Here is an 18,598-nt window from a genome sequence, read left to right on the forward strand (position 1 = left end):
TTCCTCCAGTTGAGGTTTAAACTCTTGTAACTTATGCTAACCTAATTACGATGTTAAATGCTTTAAAACATTTATATTCTGCAATGCAGTAAATCATTTCTGATATATATATATATTATGAAAATACACAAAAGGGCTTTAGTGTCCCTGTAAACCCCTTACTGACTTCACACCTGTTTATATGGCACCCATTGTTCCCACACTCTAATAATTTATTTAAATCATATCACCTGCTTATTAATGTAGTTAAAGGGACATGAAACCCAAAATATTTCTTTCATGATTCAGATAGAGAATAAAATTTCCTTTCCAATGTACTTATATTATTTCATTTGCTTAATTCTCTTGTTATACTTTTCTGAAAGGTTTAGCTAGGCAAGCTCAGGAGCAGCAGAGAACCTAGCTTCTAGCTGTTGATTGGTAGCTGCATATATATATATATATATATATATATATATATATATATATATATATATATATATATATATATATATATATATTGATTGTGATTGGCTCACACATGTGTTCAGTTAGAAACAAGTAGTGCATTGCTGATCCTTCAACAAATGATACCAAGAGAATGAAACAAATTAGATAAAAGAAGTAAATTAGAAAGTTGTTCAAAATTGTATTCTCTGTCTGAATCATGAAATTAAAGAATTGGGTTTCATGTCTCTTTAATTAACTTTCCTACTTTCCAATAATATGGCTCAATGATCTATTAATCATTTGCATAGTCAAAAGTATCACACCAATGATCACATGGGCTGACCTCACAGAATGAATTGAGGGAAGAGGCTAAACCAGGTTTTCCCTGGGAGTTGCAAGCTTACCAACATAGAAAATGCATTGTTGTCCCTTCTTTGTGTCCTAATCCCAAGAATGCTTCAGAGAGATCTTTGCATAATTTGGATGTTGTTAGAGCATTGCAGTATTACATTGATGCTACTAAGGATTTCAGACAAACTTCTTGTTTGTTTATTTAATTTCTGGTTCTTGGAAAGGACAGAAGGTTTCTACTGTTTCTTTGGCCTCTTGGTTGAAACTTTTGCTTCATAAGGCTTACTTAGAGGCAGATCAGCCTTCACCGAAACAGATTACTTTTCATTCTAGTAAGTCGGTCTCCACTTCTTGGACTTTTAAGGATGAGGCTTCAGTTGATCAAATTTGCAAGGCTGCTACTTGGTCTTCTTTGCATACTTTTGCTAAATTCTACCATTTTGATGTTTTTGCTTCTTCTGAGGCTGCCTTTGTTACGATGGTCCTTCAGGCGCTTGTCTCAGCTTGATTTATTTTTGCCTGATTGTTTTACATTTTAAGTGCATTGAAAAAATGCCCTTATTTTGGGTTTATGTGGGTTGTGGTTTTGTTTTTCAGTGAGAAAATATGTTTCTAAATCCCACCCTTTATTGCTCTTGGACTCCACAGCTTGGGTATTAGTTCCCAGGTGTAATGGATTGTGGACTCTGTATGAAAGAAAACAACATAATTTATGCTTGCCTGATAAATTCATTTCTTTCATGGTGGTGAGAGTCCATGTCTTGGTGTTATTTTTATTTTTTTCTTCAGCACTTTCTTTTCCTGCTCCTTTTACTGCTCTTATTGCTTTTCCTACCTAATTTTGTTTGGCTATAGTTTAGACTAAGGTACCTATGAGGTGGGAGGGGTTTTTATAGAGCTCTAGGGGTTTGGAATTTTTGCCTCCTCCTAGTGGTAGGGAAAGGTAATTCTCAGGAGTAATGGATTGTGGATTTCTCACCACCATGAAATAAATGAATTTATAAGTTAAAGGGCCCACTAAACCCAAAATCTTTCTTTCATGATTCGGATAGAACATACAAATTTAAACAACATTACAATTTACTTCTATTAATTATTTTGCTTCATTTTTTAGATATCCTTATTTGAAGAAAAAGCAATGTGCATGGGTGAGCCAATCACATGAGGCTTCTATGTGCAGCAACCAATCAGCAGCTACTGAGCATATCTAGCTATGCTTTTCAGCAAAGAATATCAAGAGAATAACACAAATTAGATAATAGAAGTAAATTAGAAAGATGTTTAAAAATGCATTCTCTTTCTAAATCATTAAAGAAAAATGTGGGTGTCCATGTCCCTTTAAGCATAAATTATGTTTTTTTGTAAATTTCCATGTACCTTAAATACAAGTTTCACCATTTACAGTGCATGCATTTTTTTTTCTTTGTAGGATTATTCCTATGCACAATGTAAATTCACATTTTGCACTGGGGTTTTAACAACTTTTTAGATGGGTATTTGTTATACAAGTTTTTATGAGCAGTACCATTCAGATTTTTACAACTTGCATTCAACTTTATTGAACATTATCCTGTATAATTGAATCTATCAATTGCCTGTAAATATCTATCTCGCTCACCAGAAATGTAGTTTACTTTCTTTAGTGAGCATAACAATTGAATGTGTGCCTTTAGATCAGGGTTCAACAAATCTGTATACAATTTAGGAGCAAGTAAGATTATGTAGAAGCCATATATACATTTAGGTGCCAGAAAGTGGTAATTGTGTAATAGATATATGGAGAACAACCCAAAAAGTTAGGAGCCAGGGGTAAAATTCTAGGAGCCAGTGGCTCCCTTGCTCCTGGGTTTGTCAAGCTCTGCTTTAGATCATCTCCCCCATGGATTTTATAGCACTGATGGATTATTTAAATCACCATGCTGTCTTTATTTTGGATCTATAAATTAATGTAAAAGGCACAGACCTTATTTTTTCCCATTTATCTTTGCTATGCCGTGAATCTCTGTGTACATGAATACTGCTGTAGATACAGATATTAAACAGCTCGTCAAATATTCATAGCAAGTGTGCTTTGCCATAATTCATTTGTCTTATTAGTAGCTTGGTGTCAGACTGTCCCTTTCTAATTACTTTAATTGCAGGCTGGATGATTACTTTAACTCTGTATTGATTTTTTTTTTCTTGTGCATTTTTGGCCTTCACCTATTTAAATGTGCTTGGTAGGAAGCAGTGGTCTGATTTTGCACGACCTTGTGCTTATTACCATATTTACTTTGTTAATTGAAACCTTACAGACAATGCCATATTACCTGAAATTATTAATGTTGTTTCAAAAGCTCTTGGTTACATAAGGCCATTTGCATTTCTTTTTGTTTTATTAAATTGCAAAATCAGATATGTAATCTGAACAGTGTGACATCTTTATATGTTTCCATTGTTAGATATTTTAATTGTATTGAAAAGGAAAGCAAGCTATCAACACTAAATAGCATGTTCCATTTTTTAAATGTGGATAAAATCTGAGAATTACAATTAAAGTGCAGTGTTCTCCACAGGACTTTTTTTAATGGACTCACTACCCAGCTCTTTTACTGGCCACCCGGGAAAAATTTAAGCCAATAGTAAACTGTAATGAGCTAATATTAACGTTATTCAGCTCTTGTTGCACAAATTATTATTAAATCAATTTGTTACTTTATGCAATTATTTTGTGCTTTGGATAGCTTTAGCAACATTTATAAATAATAGAAAATGTTATAATATTGCAAAGTATTACACTACTCCCGCTCGGCTTCTTCATAATGCAACCCGGCTGGCAAACTTTTCTGTGGAGATCGCTGAAGTTGTTTTAATAATTCCCCCTCCACCGAATTAGTATATATGCAAGTGATATATTTAAACTATAGCCTGTATTTCATGTTAAAAGCAGGTATTTTTTGGCTTCCTTTTCTGTAGTATTACAATCCATTCACCAAAATTTTGATTAGCAAAACCATACAAGTTTTATTTGTCTGACCATGTGCAAAAAAAAAATACAGTTGGCCAAAATGGAAAATTGTGTTGCAGGGGCATTTAATTTTTATTATAACAGCAGGACCTTTATCTGCTTAACATCTTCCTTGCACAAGATGATCCATTGTCATCATGTGCATCACAGGAAACAGGTATACATAAGACAACCCATGATTGTCACAAAGTGGATTTGACCAATTTAATGCTGTTTTCAGCCATCCACCACAGTACAGGTCATAATCATTGGTGGCATTATTAGGTTGTACTCCCAAGGCTTCATGCAACTGCTGGTGAGGTTGCCACAATCTCTTTTGGAGATGTCACAAATGAACAGAACCAGGACATCAAGGGAGCTGGATGAGGGGAGGTTACTTGGAGCCCTCAATTTTTGCTTTCTCACCTCTTTAAAAACAATTATGAATATTCCTCCTTTCAGGTGTGTACTCACTATATTTGACCTCAATCAATATAAGGCAAGTATGGGATTCCAAGAGCTTTGTCTTGTACTTTGATGTCACCAGTTGCCCTATGTTCTTCTGCTTGTATCCGTCCCGACCACTTCTGTGCCTTCTGGGGTAGGTAGGGTTAACCTCAAAAAGATGTGGTGTATACAAATGCAAGCACAAGGGAGACAATATATTGTATAGTATTTAATGTAACAACAGAAGTGAGAAAAGTGTAAATAGAAGTAGAAATAATGTATTTATAACCAGCAAAAAAAGCCTACATTACCACCAAGGGAGTGAAAAGGGTTTTATTACGGCTGTTTGCGCATGTCGGTACAAGTTGAAAGTAAACATGATCGCTTGAACACATTGAAGTTAACGCTCGTCGGGATAGCAAACAAAAAAGTTTCACAAAACACATAAAAATACATTAAAAAAGTACAGATACACTCATAATAACTCTATTTAATAAATATATATATATTTTTTTAAAGTGCTCAAAAAAGTTAAAAGGGTGCTCAAAGATAAGGTCTCAGGTGTTAGGAGAAAAAAAAAGACTGCAAAGGACTTTAACATAGGATACATACATATACATGTCTAAATATGTTTATGTAGGTGTATGTGTGTGTGTGTATATATATATAATATATATATATATATATATATATGTGTGTGTGTGTGTTTATATGTGTGTACATATGTATTTATGTATTTATATGTGTAATATGTATTTACAGACTTCTATCATATATATATATATTATATATAGTATATATATATATATATAAATATATAATACTGGAGTGCAGAATTATTAGGCAAGTTGTATTTTTGAGGATTATTTTATTTTCTCCAACATAGTGTGTCGGTCCACGGCGTCATCCCTTACTTGTGGGATATTCTCTTCCCCAACAGGAAATGGCAAAAGAGCCCAGCAAAGCTGGTCACATGATCCCTCCTAGGCTCCGCCTACCCCAGTCATTCTCTTTGCCGTTGTACAGGCACAACATCTCCACGGAGATGGCTTAGAGTTTTTTAGTGTTTAAACTCCCTTACTATGCAACAATTAACGGCTGTAATGGATAAATTCTGTCAAAAACATTTTAGCCAAAATGCACACTTATCAGCGTAAGCGCGACTGCTCTGTTTTAGACACTGAAGAGCATGACGACGCTGATAATAATGGTTCTGAAGGGCCCCTAAACCAGTCTGATGGGGCCAGGGAGGTTTTGTCTGAGGGAGAAATTACAGATTCAGGGAACATTTCTCAACAAGCTGAACCTGATGTGATTACGTTTAAATTAAGTTGGAACATCTCCGCGCTCTGCTTAAGGAGGTATTATCCACTCTGGATGATTGTGACAATTTGGTCATCCCAGAGAAGCTATGTAAAATGGACAAGTTCCTAGAGGTCCCGGGGCTCCCAGAAGCTTTTCCTATACCCCAAGCGGGTGGCGGGACATTGTAAATAAAGAATGGGAAAGGCCCGGTATTCCTTTCGTCCCTCCCCCCATATTTAAAAAATTGTTTCCTATGGTCGACCCCAGAAAGGACTTATGGCAGACAGTCCCCCAAGGTCGAGGGTGAGCGGTTTCCACTTTAACAAACGCACCACTATACCCATAGAAGATAGTTGTGCTTTCAAAGATCCTATGGATAAAAAATTAGAAGGTTTACTTAAAAGATGTTTTGTTCAGCAGGGTTACCTTCTACAACCAATTTCATGCATTGTCCCTGTCGCTACAGCCGCATGTTTCTGGTTCGATGAGCTGGTAAAGGCTGGTCGGATAGTGATTCTCCTCCTTATGAGGAGATTATGGACAGAATCAATGCTCTCAAATTGGCTAATTCTTTCACCCTAGACGCCACTTTGCAATTGGCTAGGTTAGCGGCTAAGATTCTGGGTTTGCTATTGTGGCGCGCAGAGCGCTTTGGTTGAAATCTTGGTCAGCTGATGCGTCTTCCAAGAACAAGCTACTTAACATTCCTTTCAAGGGGAAAACGCTGTTTGGCCCTGACTTGAAAGAGATTATCTCTGATATCACTGGGGGTAAGGGCCATGCCCTTCCTCAGGATCGGCCCTTTCAAGGCCAAAAATAAACCTAATTTTCGTCCCTTTCGTAGAAACGGACCAGCCCAAAGTGCTACGTCCTCTAAGCAAGAGGGTAATACTTCTCAAGCCAAGCCAGCTTGGAGACCAATGCAAGGCTGGAACAAGGGAAAGCAGGCCAAGAAACCTGCCACTGCTACCAAGACAGCATGAAATGTTGGCCCCCGATCCGGGGACCGGATCTGGTGGGGGGCAGACTCTCTCTCTTCGCTCAGGCTTGGGCAAGAGATGTTCTGGATCCTTGGACACTAGAAATAGTCTCCCAAGGTTATCTTCTGGAATTCAAGGGGCTTCCCCCAAAGGGGAGGTTCCACAGGTCTCAGTTGTCTTCAGACCACATAAAAAGACAGGCATTCTTACATTGTGTAGAAGACCTGTTTAACAATGGGAGTGATTCATCCTGTTCCATTAGGAGAACAAGGGATGGGGTTCTACTCCAATCTGTTCATAGTTCCCCAAAAAAAGAGGGAACGTTCAGACCAATCTTAGATCTCAAGATCTTAAACAAGTTTCTCAAGGTTCCATCGTTCAAGATGGAAACCATTCGAACAATTCTTCCTTCCATCCAGGAAGGTCAATTCATGACCACGGTGGATTTAAAGGATGCGTATCTACATATTCCTATCCACAAGGAACATCATCGGTTCCTAAGGTTCGCATTCCTGGACAAGCATTACCAGTTTGTGGCGCTTCCTTTCGGATTAGCCACTGCTCCAAGGATTTTCACAAAGGTACTAGGGTCCCTTCTAGCTGTGCTAAGACCAAGGGGCATTGCTGTAGTACCTTACTTGGACGACATTCTGATTCAAGCGTCGTCCCTTCCTCAAGCAAAGGCTCACACGGACATCGTCCTGGCCTTTCTCAGATCTCACGGATGGAAAGTGAACGTGAAAAGAGTTCTCTATCTCCGTCAACAAGGGTTCCCTTCTTGGGAACAATAATAGACTCCTTAGAAATGAGGATTTTTCTGACAGAGGCCAGAAAAACAAGACTTCTAGACTCTTGTCGGATACTTCAGTCCGTTCCTCTTCCTTCCATAGCGCAGTGCATGGAAGTGATAGGTTTGATGGTAGCGGCAATGGACATAGTTCCTTTTGCGCGCATTCATCTAAGACCATTACAACTGTGCATGCTCAGTCAGTGGAATGGGGACTATACAGACTTGTCTCCGAGGATACAAGTAAATCAGAGGACCAGAGACTCACTCCGTTGGTGGCTGGCCCTGGACAACCTGTCACAAGGGATGACCTTCCGCAGACCAGAGTGGGTCATTGTCACGACCGACGCCAGTCTGATGGGCTGGGGCGCGGTCTGGGATCCCTGAAAGCTCAGGGTCTTTGGTCTCGGGAAGAATCTCTTCTACCGATAAATATTCTGGAACTGAGAGCGATATTCAATGCTCTCAAGGCTTGGCCTCAGCTAGCGAGGGCCAAGTTCATACGGTTTCAATCAGACAACATGACAACTGTTGCGTACATCAACCATCAGGGGGGGAACAAGGAGTTCCCTGGCGATGGAAGAAGTGACCAAAAATCATTCAATGGGCGGAGTCTCACTCCTGCCACCTGTCTGCAATCCACATCCCAGGAGTGGAAAATTGGGAAGCGGATTTTCTGAGTCGTCAGACATTGCATCCGGGGGAGTGGGAACTCCATCCGGAAATCTTTGCCCAAATCACTCAACTGTGGGGCATTCCAGACATGGATCTGATGGCCTCTCGTCAGAACTTCAAAGTTCCTTGCTACGGGTCCAGATCCAGGGATCCCAAGGCGGCTCTAGTGGATGCACTAGTAGCACCTTGGACCTTCAAACTAGCTTATGTATTCCCGCCGTTTCCTCTCATCCCCAGGCTGGTAGCCAGGATCAATCAGGAGAGGGCGTCGGTGATCTTGATAGCTCCTGCGTGGCCACGCAGGACTTGGTATGCAGATCTGGTGAATATGTCATCGGCTCCACCATGGAGCTACCTTTGAGACGAGACCTTCTTGTTCAAGGTCCGTTCGAACATCCGAATCTGGTCTCACTCCAGCTGACTGCTTGGAGATTGAACGCTTGATCTTATCGAAGCGAGGGTTCTCAGATTCTGTTATCGATACTCTTGTTCAGGCCAGAAAGCCTGTAACTAGAAAGATTTACCACAAAATTTGGAAAAATATATCTGTTGGTGTGAATCTAAAAGATTCCCTTGGGACAAGGTTAAGATTCCTAAGATTCTATCCTTCCTTCAAGAAGGATTGGAAAAAGGATTATCTGCAAGTTCCCTGAAGGGACAGATTTCTGCCTTGTCTGTGTCACAAAAAGCTGGCAGCTGTGCCAGATGTTCAAGCCTTTGTTCAGGCTCTGGTTAGAATCAAGCCTGTTTACAACCTTTGACTCCTCCTTGGAGTCTCAACTTAGTTCTTTCAGTTCTTCAGGGGGTTCCGTTTGAACCCTTACATTCCGTTGATATTAAGTTATTATCTTGGAAAGTTTTGTTTTTGGTTGCAATTTCTTCTGCTAGAAGAGTTTCAGAATTATCTGCTCTGCAGTGTTCTCCTCCTTATCTGGTGTTCCATGCAGATAAGGTGGTTTTACGTACTAAACCTGGTTTTCTTCCAAAAGTTGTTTCTAACAAAAACATTAACCAGGAGATTATCGTACCTTCTCTGTGCCCGAAACCAGTTTCAAAGAAGGAACGTTTGTTGCACAATTTGGATGTTGTTCGCGCTCTAAAATTCTATTTAGACGCTACAAAGGATTTTAGACAAACATCATCCTTGTTTGTTGTTTATTCCGGTAAAAGGAGAGGTCAAAAAGCAACTTCTACCTCTCTCTCTTTTTGATTAAAAGCATCATCAGATTGGCTTACGAGACTGCCGGACGGCAGCCTCCCGAAAGAATCACAGCTCATTCCACTAGGGCTGTGGCTTCCACATGGGCCTTCAAGAACGAGGCTTCTGTTGATCAGATATGTAGGGCAGCGACTTGGTCTTCACTGCACACTTTTACCAAATTTACAAGTTTGATACTTTTGCTTCTTCTGAGGCTATTTTTGGGAGAAAGGTTTTGCAAGCCGTGGTGCCTTCCATCTAGGTGACCTGATTTGCTCCCTCCCATCATCCGTGTCCTAAAGCTTTTGGTATTGGTTCCCACAAGTAAGGATGACGCCGTGGACCGGACACACCTATGTTGGAGAAAACAGAATTTATGTTTACCTGATAAATTACTTTCTCCAACGGTGTGTCCGGTCCACGGCCTCGCCCTGGTTTTTTAATCAGGTCTGATAATTTATTTTCTTTAACTACAGTCACCACGGTATCATATGGTTTCTCCTATGCAAATATTCCTCCTTAACGTCGGTCGAATGACTGGGGTAGGCGGAGCCTAGGAGGGATCATGTGACCAGCTTTGCTGGGCTCTTTGCCATTTCCTGTTGGGGAAGAGAATATCCCACAAGTAAGGATGACGCCGTGGACCGGACACACCGTTGGAGAAAGTAATTTATCAGGTAAACATAAATTCTGTTATTGAACAATAACCATGTTCTCAATGAACCCAAAAAACTCATTAATATTAAAGCTGAATAGTTTTGGAAGTAGTTTTTAGTTTGTTTTTAGTTATAGCTATTTTAGGGGGATAACTGTGTGTGCAGGTGACTATTACTGTGCATAATTATTAGGCAACTTAACAAAAAACAAATATATACCCATTTCAATTATTTATTTTTACCAGTGAAACCAATATAAACATCTCAACATTCACAAATATACATTTCTGACATTCAAAAACAAAACAAAAACAAATCAGTGACCAATATAGCCACCTTTCTTTGCAAGGACACTCAAAAGCCTGCCATCCATGGATTCTGTCAGTGTTTTGATCTGTTCACCATCAACATTGCGTGCAGCAGCAACCACAGCCTGCCAGACACTGTTCAGAGAGGTGTACTGTTTTCCCTCCTTGTAAATCTCACATTTGATGATGGACCACAGGTTCTCAATGGGGTTCAGATCAGGTGAACAAGGAGGCCATGTCACTAGATTTTCTTCTTTTATACCCTTTCTTGCCAGCCACGCTGTGGAGTACTTGGACGCGTGTGATGGAGCATTGTCCCTGCATGAAAATCATGTTTTTCTTGAAGGATGCAGACTTCTTCCTGTACCACTGCTTGAAGAAGGTGTCTTCCAGAAACTGGCAGTAGGACTGGGAGTTGAGCTTGACTCCATCCTCAACCCGAAAAGGCCCCACAAGCTCATCTTTGATGATACCAGCCCAAACCAGTACTCCACCTCCACCTTGCTGGCGTCTGAGTCGGACTGGAGCTCTCTGCCCTTACCATTCAAGCCACGGGCCCATCCATCTGGCCCATCAAGACTCACTCTCATTTCATCAGTCCATAAAACCTTAGAAAAATCAGTCTTGAGATATTTCTTGGCCCAGTCTTGACGTTTCAGCTTGTGTGTCTTGTTCAGTGGGTGGTCGTCTTTCAGCCTTTCTTACCTTGGCCATGTCTCTGAGTATTGCACACCTTGTGCTTTTGGGCACTCCAGTGATGTTGCAGCTCTGAAATATGGCCAAACTGGTGGCAAGTGGCATCTTGGCAGCTGCACGCTTGACTTTTCTCAGTTCATGGGCAGTTATTTTGCGCCTTGGTTTTTCCACACGCTTCTTGCGACTCTGTTGACTATTTTGAATGAAACGCTTGATTGTTCTATGATCACGCTTCAGAAGCTTTGCAATTTTAAGAGTGCTGCATCCCTCTGCAAGATATCTCACTATTTTTTACTTTTCTGAGCCTGTCAAGTCCTTCTTTTGACCCATTTTGCCAAAGGAAAGGAAGTTGCCTAATAATTATGCACACCTGATATAGGGTGTTGATGTCATTAGACCACACCCCTTCTCATTACAGAGATGCACATTACCTAATATGCTTAATTGGTAGTAGGCTTTCGAGCCTATACAGCTTGGAGTTAGACAACATGCATAAAGAGGATGATGTGGTCAAAATACTAATTTGCCTAATAATTCTGTACACAGTGTATATATATATATATATATATATATATATATATAAATTTGGAGCCCTTTGCAGTTAAGAAGTTGAAAACAGGAAAAATCATATTAATGCAATCATATTAATGCAATATTCATATATTCATATTTAATAAAGTGTTATACTGGGTATTTACTGTAAATATTTCATATTCCAATGTTCTGCACATAGCTGAATGTTTGTATGTATTTATAAATAGATATTCTTATATATATATATATATGTGTATGTGTGTATATGTATATATATATATATATGTATATGTGTGTGTGTGTGTATATATATATATATATATATATATATATATATATATATACTCACCGGCCACTTATTAAGTACACCTTGCTAGTACCGAGTTGGACCCCCTTTTGTTTTCAGAACTGCCTTAATTCTTTGTGGCATAGATTCAACAAGGTATTGGAAACATTCCTCAGAGCATCACGCAGTTGCTAAAGATTTGTCGGCTGCACATCCATTATGCAAATCTCCCGTTCAAGCACATCCCAAAGGTGCTCTTTTGGATTGAGATCTGGTGACTGTGGAAGCCTTTTGAGTACATTGAACTCATTGTCATGTTCAATAAACCAGTTTGAGAGGATTTTAGCTTTGTGACATGGTGCATTATCCTGCTGGAAGTAGACATCAGTAGATAGGTACCCTGTAGTCATAAAGTGATGGACATGCTTAGCAACAATACTCAGGTAGACAGTGGCATTTAAACAATGCTCAATTGGTACTAAGGAGCCCAAAGTGAGCCAAGAAAATATCCTCCACACCATTACACCACCACCAGCCTGAACCGTTGATACAAGGCAGGATGGATCCATGCTTTCATGTTGTTTACGCGAAATACTGACCCTACCATCTGAATGTTGCAGCAAATTGTAGCCTCAGTTTCCTGTTCTTAGCTGACAGGAGTGGCACACGGTGTGGCCTTCTGCTGCTGTAGCCCATCTGCTTCAAGGTTCGACGTGTTGTGCGTTTAGAGATGGTTTTCTTTATACCTTGCTTGTAACGAGTGGTTATTTGAGTTAATGTTGCCTTTCTATCATCTCAAACCAGTCTGCCCAGTCTCATCTGACATCAACAAGGCATTGTTGTCCACACAACTGCCGCTCATTGGATATTTTCTCTATTTCAGACCATTCTCTGTAAACCCTAAAGTTGTTTGTGTGCGTGAAAATCCCAGTAGATCAGCAGTTTTTGAAGTACTCAGACCAGCCCGTCTGCCACCAACAACCATGCCATGTTCAAAGTCACTTAAGTCACCTTTCTTCCCCATTCTAATGCTCGGTTTGAACTTCAGCAAGTCATCTTCACCAAGTCTAGATGCCTAAATGCATTGAGTTGCTGCCATGTGATTGGCTGATTAGCAATTTGTATTACCAAGAAATTGAACAGGTGGACCTAATAAAGTGGCCAGTGAGTGTATGTATGTATGTATGTGTATATATATATATATATATATATATATATATATATATATAGCTAGATATATATTGTACCAAAATACCATCAGTTATATGCATTTATGAATAAAAAGAACTTATTCTGCTCTGTGAAGCAGAATAAGACATCTACACACGCACACACACACATATATATTAGTGCACTTGAAAATATGCAATCGTGTATGCATGCAAGTAGGGTGTTTTTCCCCCACTTTTTTTTGCCCCATTAACTTCTTTGGGGAAATTTGTTAATGCGCACACGATATTCTAACTTCGTCTTTTTGTGTGCATCATTTTAGCAGTCATGCAAAAACAGTTTACTTTCAATTTGTAATACGAGTGCTACCCAAATCGTGCAAAAAGCTTACTTCTAGCGGAGTTAGCGCTGGGGCGTTAAATACCGCTCCACTTGTAATTTGTCACTATACATCTTTATACTCTTTGCTTAAATTCACCTACAAAAGTATTTAAAACAACTACATTGCAGTAAAGCTAGTAAAGTTTAAGTAATGGGGAGACAGGAAAGCTTATGATGTGGTGCCATTAGGTTTCTTTTGGTAATGGTTTAAATGAAGTATGACCAACTGGTTGATAGTTGACAACATGCCGTGGGCAACGCTAGTTTTTGTAGTCCCAAAGAAAGTGGTACTAAGGATATTTGTACTAGTTTGGACTGGGGAAAAAGCTAAACTTCAAATTTATTCTTTGGGTGTTTTTTGATGCATGGATAAACAAGGTAACTCACAAGAGTTCTCTGGAGCGGATATGATGAGTGGAGAACATCAGACTGTGCTGTGCCTCCAGATATTTAAGAATTATGTTATTTGTTTGTTTAAGAGCCATACATACAATGTAGCGTATCATGTCTGCTGCACATCGATAAATGCAGACAGCATACACCAATTGGCCGCTAGCAGGCGGTGTCAATCAACCCAATCAGCCCCTACATATTAACGAGACTCATGTTGATGATTCATACTGTTACTTAAATATTATTAAGATGTAATACTTTGTACTTTCATCTTTCTGCATGGAAGTATTCATAGTTGTCTCAAGAAAATTAAACAATCAATTATAAAAAAATAAGTTAACCAGCACTGGTTTAATCAAGTAAAGATGGCATAGAATATAACAAAATTTCATTGGGTGAACACGATAAACTATAAGAAGCAAGCTAATGTGTTGGGGTTTCCACACACAGATATGAAAAATATACAGTATATTTCAAAATAAAAGTTGAAATGTAAAAAATTAAATATGGAGGCTAATTGATTCAATATTGATGTTGAATGTCTAATATGTTTATTTCTTCTGTTATGTGTGATCAGTCCACGGGTCATCATTACTTCTGGGATATAACTCCTCCCCAACAGGAAATGCAAGAGGATTCACCCAGCAGAGCTGCATATAGCTCCTCCCCTCTACGTCACTCCCAGTCATTCTCTTGCACCCAACGACTAGATAGGATGTGTAAGAGGACTATGGTCCAAAACAGGAAGGAGCTGTTGCTCGTTACAGACAAGGCTGGAGACCTAATCAGTCCTGGAACAAGGGCAAGCAGGCCAGGAAACCTGCTGCTGCCCCTAAGACAGCATGAATCGAGGGCCCCCGATCCGGGACCGGATCTGGTGGGGGGCAGACTTTCTCTCTCTCGCCCAGGCTTGGGCAAGAGATGTTCAGGATCCCTGGGGCGCTAGAGATCATATCTCAGGGATACCTTCTGGACTTCAAATTCTCTCCCCCAAGAGGGAGATTTCATCTGTCAAGGTTGTCAACAAACCAAATAAAGAAAGAGGCGTTCTACGCTGCGTACAAGATCTTTTATTAATGGGAGTGATCCATCCGGTTCCGCGGTCGGAACAAGGACAAGGGTTTTACCTCAAATCTGTTTGTAGTTCCCAAAAAAGAGGGAACTTTCAGGCCAATCTTGGATTTAAAGATCCTAAACAAATTCCTAAGAGTTCCATCGTTCAAAATGGAAAACTATTCGGACAATTTTACCCATGATCCAAAAAGGTCAGTACATGACCACAGTGGATTTAAAGGATGCTTACCTTCACATACCGATTCACAAGGATCATTACCGGTATCTATGGTTTGCCTTTCTAGACAGGCATTACCAATTGTAGCTCTTCCATTCGGATTGGCTACGGCTCCAAGAATCTTCACAAAGGTTCTGGGTACTCTTCTAGCGGTCCTAAGACCGCGAGGAATTTCGGTAGCTCCATACCTGGACGACATTCTGATACAAGCTCCAAGCTTTCAAACTGCCAAGTCTCATACAGAGTTAGTACTGGCATTTCTAAGGTCGCATGGATGGAAGGTGAACGAAAAGAAGAGTTCTCTCTTTCCACTCACAAGAGTTCCCTTCTTGGGGACTCTGATAGATTCTGTAGAAATGAAGATTTACCTGACAGAAGACAGGTTAACAAAGCTTCAAAATGTATGCCGTGTCCTTCATTCCATTCAACACCCGTCAGTAGCTCAATGCATGGAGGTGATCGGCTTAATGGTAGCGGCAATGGACATAGTACCTTTTGCTCGCCTACATCTCAGACCTCTGCAATTGTGCATGCTAAGACAGTGGAATGGGGATTACTCAGATTTGTCCCCTACTCTGAATCTGGATCAAGAGACCAGAAATTCTCTTCTATGGTGGCTTTATCGGCCACATCTATCCAGGGGGATGCCATTCAGCAGGCCAGACTGGACAATTGTAACAACAGACGCCAGCCTACTAGGTTGGGGCGCTGTCTGGAATTCTCTGAAGGCTCAGGGTTTATGGAATCAGGAGGAGAGCCTCCTTCCAATAAACATTCTGGAATTGAGAGCAGTTCTCAATGCCCTTCTGGCTTGGCCCCAGTTAACAACTCGGGGGTTCATCAGGTTTCAGTCGGACAACATCACGACTGTAGCTTACATCAACCATCAGGGAGGGACAAGGAGCTCCCTAGCAATGATGGAAGTATCAAAGATAATTCGCTGGGCAGAGTCTCACTCTTGCCACCTGTCAGCAATCCACATTCCGGGAGTGGAGAACTGGGAGGCGGATTTCTTGAGTCGTCAGACTTTTCATCCGGGGGAGTGGGAACTTCATCCGGAGGTCTTTGCCCAAATACTTCGACGTTGGGGCAAACCAGAGATAGATCTCATGGCGTCTCGTCAGAACGCCAAACTTCCTCGCTACGGGTCCAGATCCAGGGATCCGGGAGCGGTTCTGATAGATGCTTTGACAGCACCTTGGACCTTCGGGATGGCTTATGTGTTTCCACCCTTCCCGATGCTTCCTCGATTGATTGCCAGAATCAAACAGGAGAGAGCATCAGTGATTCTAATAGCGCCTGCATGGCCACGCAGGACTTGGTATGCAGATCTAGTGGACATGTCATCCTGTCCACCTTGGTCTCTACCTCTAAAACAGGACCTTCTGATTCAGGGTCCATTCAAACATCAAAATCTAACTTCTCTGAAGCTGACTGCTTGGAAATTGAACGTTTGATTTTATCAAAACGTGGTTTTTCTGAGTCGGTTATTGATACCCTGATACAGGCTAGGAAGCCTGTTACCAGAAGGATTTACCATAAGATATGGCGTAAATACCTATCCTGGTGCGAATCCAAAGGTTACTCTTGGAGTAAGGTTAGGATTCCTAGGATATTGTCCTTTCTACAAGAAGGTTTAGAAAAGGGTTTATCGGCTAGTTCATTAAAGGGACAGATCTCAGCTCTGTCCATTTTGTTGCACAAGCGTCTGTCAGAAATTCCAGACGTCCAGGCTTTTTGTCAAGCTTTAGCTAGGATCAAGCCTGTGTTTAAAACTGTTGCTCCGCCATGGAGTTTAAACCTGGTTCTTAACGTTTTACAAGGAGTTCCGTTTGAACCCCTTCATTCCATTGATATAAAGTTGTTATCTTGGAAAGTTCTATTTTTAACGGCTATTTCTTCGGCTCGGAGAGTCTCTGAGTTATCAGCCCTACATTGTGATTCTCCTTATTTGATTTTTCATTCAGATAAGGTAGTTCTGCGTACAAAACCTGGGTTCTTACCTAAGGTAGTCACTAACAGGAACATCAATCAGGAGATCGTTGTTCCTTCTTTGTGCCCGAATCCTTCTTCAAAGAAGGAACGTCTTCTGCACAATCTGGATGTAGTTCGTGCCCTCAAGTTCTATTTGCAGGCAACTAAGGAATTTCGACAAACGTCTTCCCTGTTTGTCGTGTACTCTGGTCAGAGGAGAGGTCAAAAGGCTTCGGCTACCTCTCTTTCCTTCTGGCTTCGTAGCATAATTCGTTTAGCCTATGAGACTGCTGGACAGCAGCCTCCTGAAAGAATTACAGCTCATTCTACTAGAGCCGTGGCTTCCACTTGGGCCTTTAAGAATGAGGCCTCTGTTGAACAGATTTGCAAGGATGCAACTTGGTCTTCGCTCCATACTTTTTCAAAATTTTACAAATTTGACACTTTTGCTTCTTCGGAGGCTATTTTTGTGAGAAAGGTTCTTCAGGCAGTGGTTCCTTCTGTATAATGAGCCTGCCTAGCCCTCCCGTCATCCGTGTACTTTTGCTTTGGTATTGGTATCCCAGAAGTAATGATGACCCGTGGACTGATCACACATAACAGAAGAAAACATAATTTATGCTTACCTGATAAATTCCTTTCTTCTGTTGTGTGATCAGTCCACGGCCCGCCCTGTTTTTTAAGGCAGGTAAATATTTTTTAAATTATACTACAGTCACCACTTCACCCTTGGTTTCTCCTTTCTCGTTGGTCCTTGGTCGAATGACTGGGAGTGACGTAGAGGGGAGGAGCTATATGCAGCTCTGCTGGGTGAATCCTCTTGCATTTCCTGTTGGGGAGGAGTTATATCCCAGAAGTAATGATGACCCGTGGACTGATCACACAACAGAAGAAAGGAATTTATCAGGTAAGCATAAATTATGTTTTTTTCACTTTAATAAACAAAATATCAATTTATGAAGTAACAATTTTCATCTCACTTTGTATAACTTAATCAAGAAAAAATTTTTATCTTCTAAATGCTTAAAGCAGGGCTTGACAAACCCAGACAGGGGCCACTGGCTTCTTAAAATTAGACCCTGGCTTCCTGATTTAGAATTCCCAAGACACTCATGGGTGTTCCCCACTTTCCCAGCTAGCAGCCATAAGCCACACTTAAAATGTAGTTTGGGGAAACTGTATCCTTTCTAAGCCTCACAACTGTGAGATACAAATCCACCTTTTATTGCATTATTATATAATGTGTGGTGTAATATATATATATATATATATATATATATATATATATATATATATATATATATATATATATATATATATATATATATATATGAAAAACAAATAAGTAGAATGTGCAGACAGCGCTAACATGTTTCGGCCCTCAGGCCGTAATTAATATGCCTGTTACATAGTTAATGTTAAACTACTACATAAAAATGCTGAATGGGCGCTCATCAAATTAAAATAATTACTTATATGTTTATATATAGAGAATAACGATACTTCTTTAAGCCATAAATTGAAATCATGTAATGCACAATATATATGCGAATCAAATGAAGCTGTTCAATTTACTATTATCAATTATTCATATTACATATATGTGAATGAAATGGGGCTGTTCAGTTTGCCATTATTAGTCAACTCTGATAAGAGTAACCCGTAATATTTACAGTAATGTTAATAATCAAGAGCTGCCCTAGACATTAACATATAAAAATACAAACACAAAAATATGAAAAAATATATAA

At 40.1% G+C, this 18,598-nt stretch overlaps 1 protein-coding gene across 1 annotated transcript in view; it reads left to right on the forward strand.

Annotated features, from left to right (window-relative positions):
• The window catches only part of SDHAF3 (succinate dehydrogenase complex assembly factor 3), a 217,808-nt gene that overhangs the window by 135,876 nt on the left and 63,334 nt on the right, over nucleotides 1–18,598 (forward strand). The window lies entirely within an intron of this gene.

The sequence above is a fragment of the Bombina bombina genome, chromosome 5 (assembly GCF_027579735.1).
Source record: "Bombina bombina isolate aBomBom1 chromosome 5, aBomBom1.pri, whole genome shotgun sequence".
In the NCBI taxonomy this organism is placed as follows: domain Eukaryota; kingdom Metazoa; phylum Chordata; class Amphibia; order Anura; family Bombinatoridae; genus Bombina; species Bombina bombina.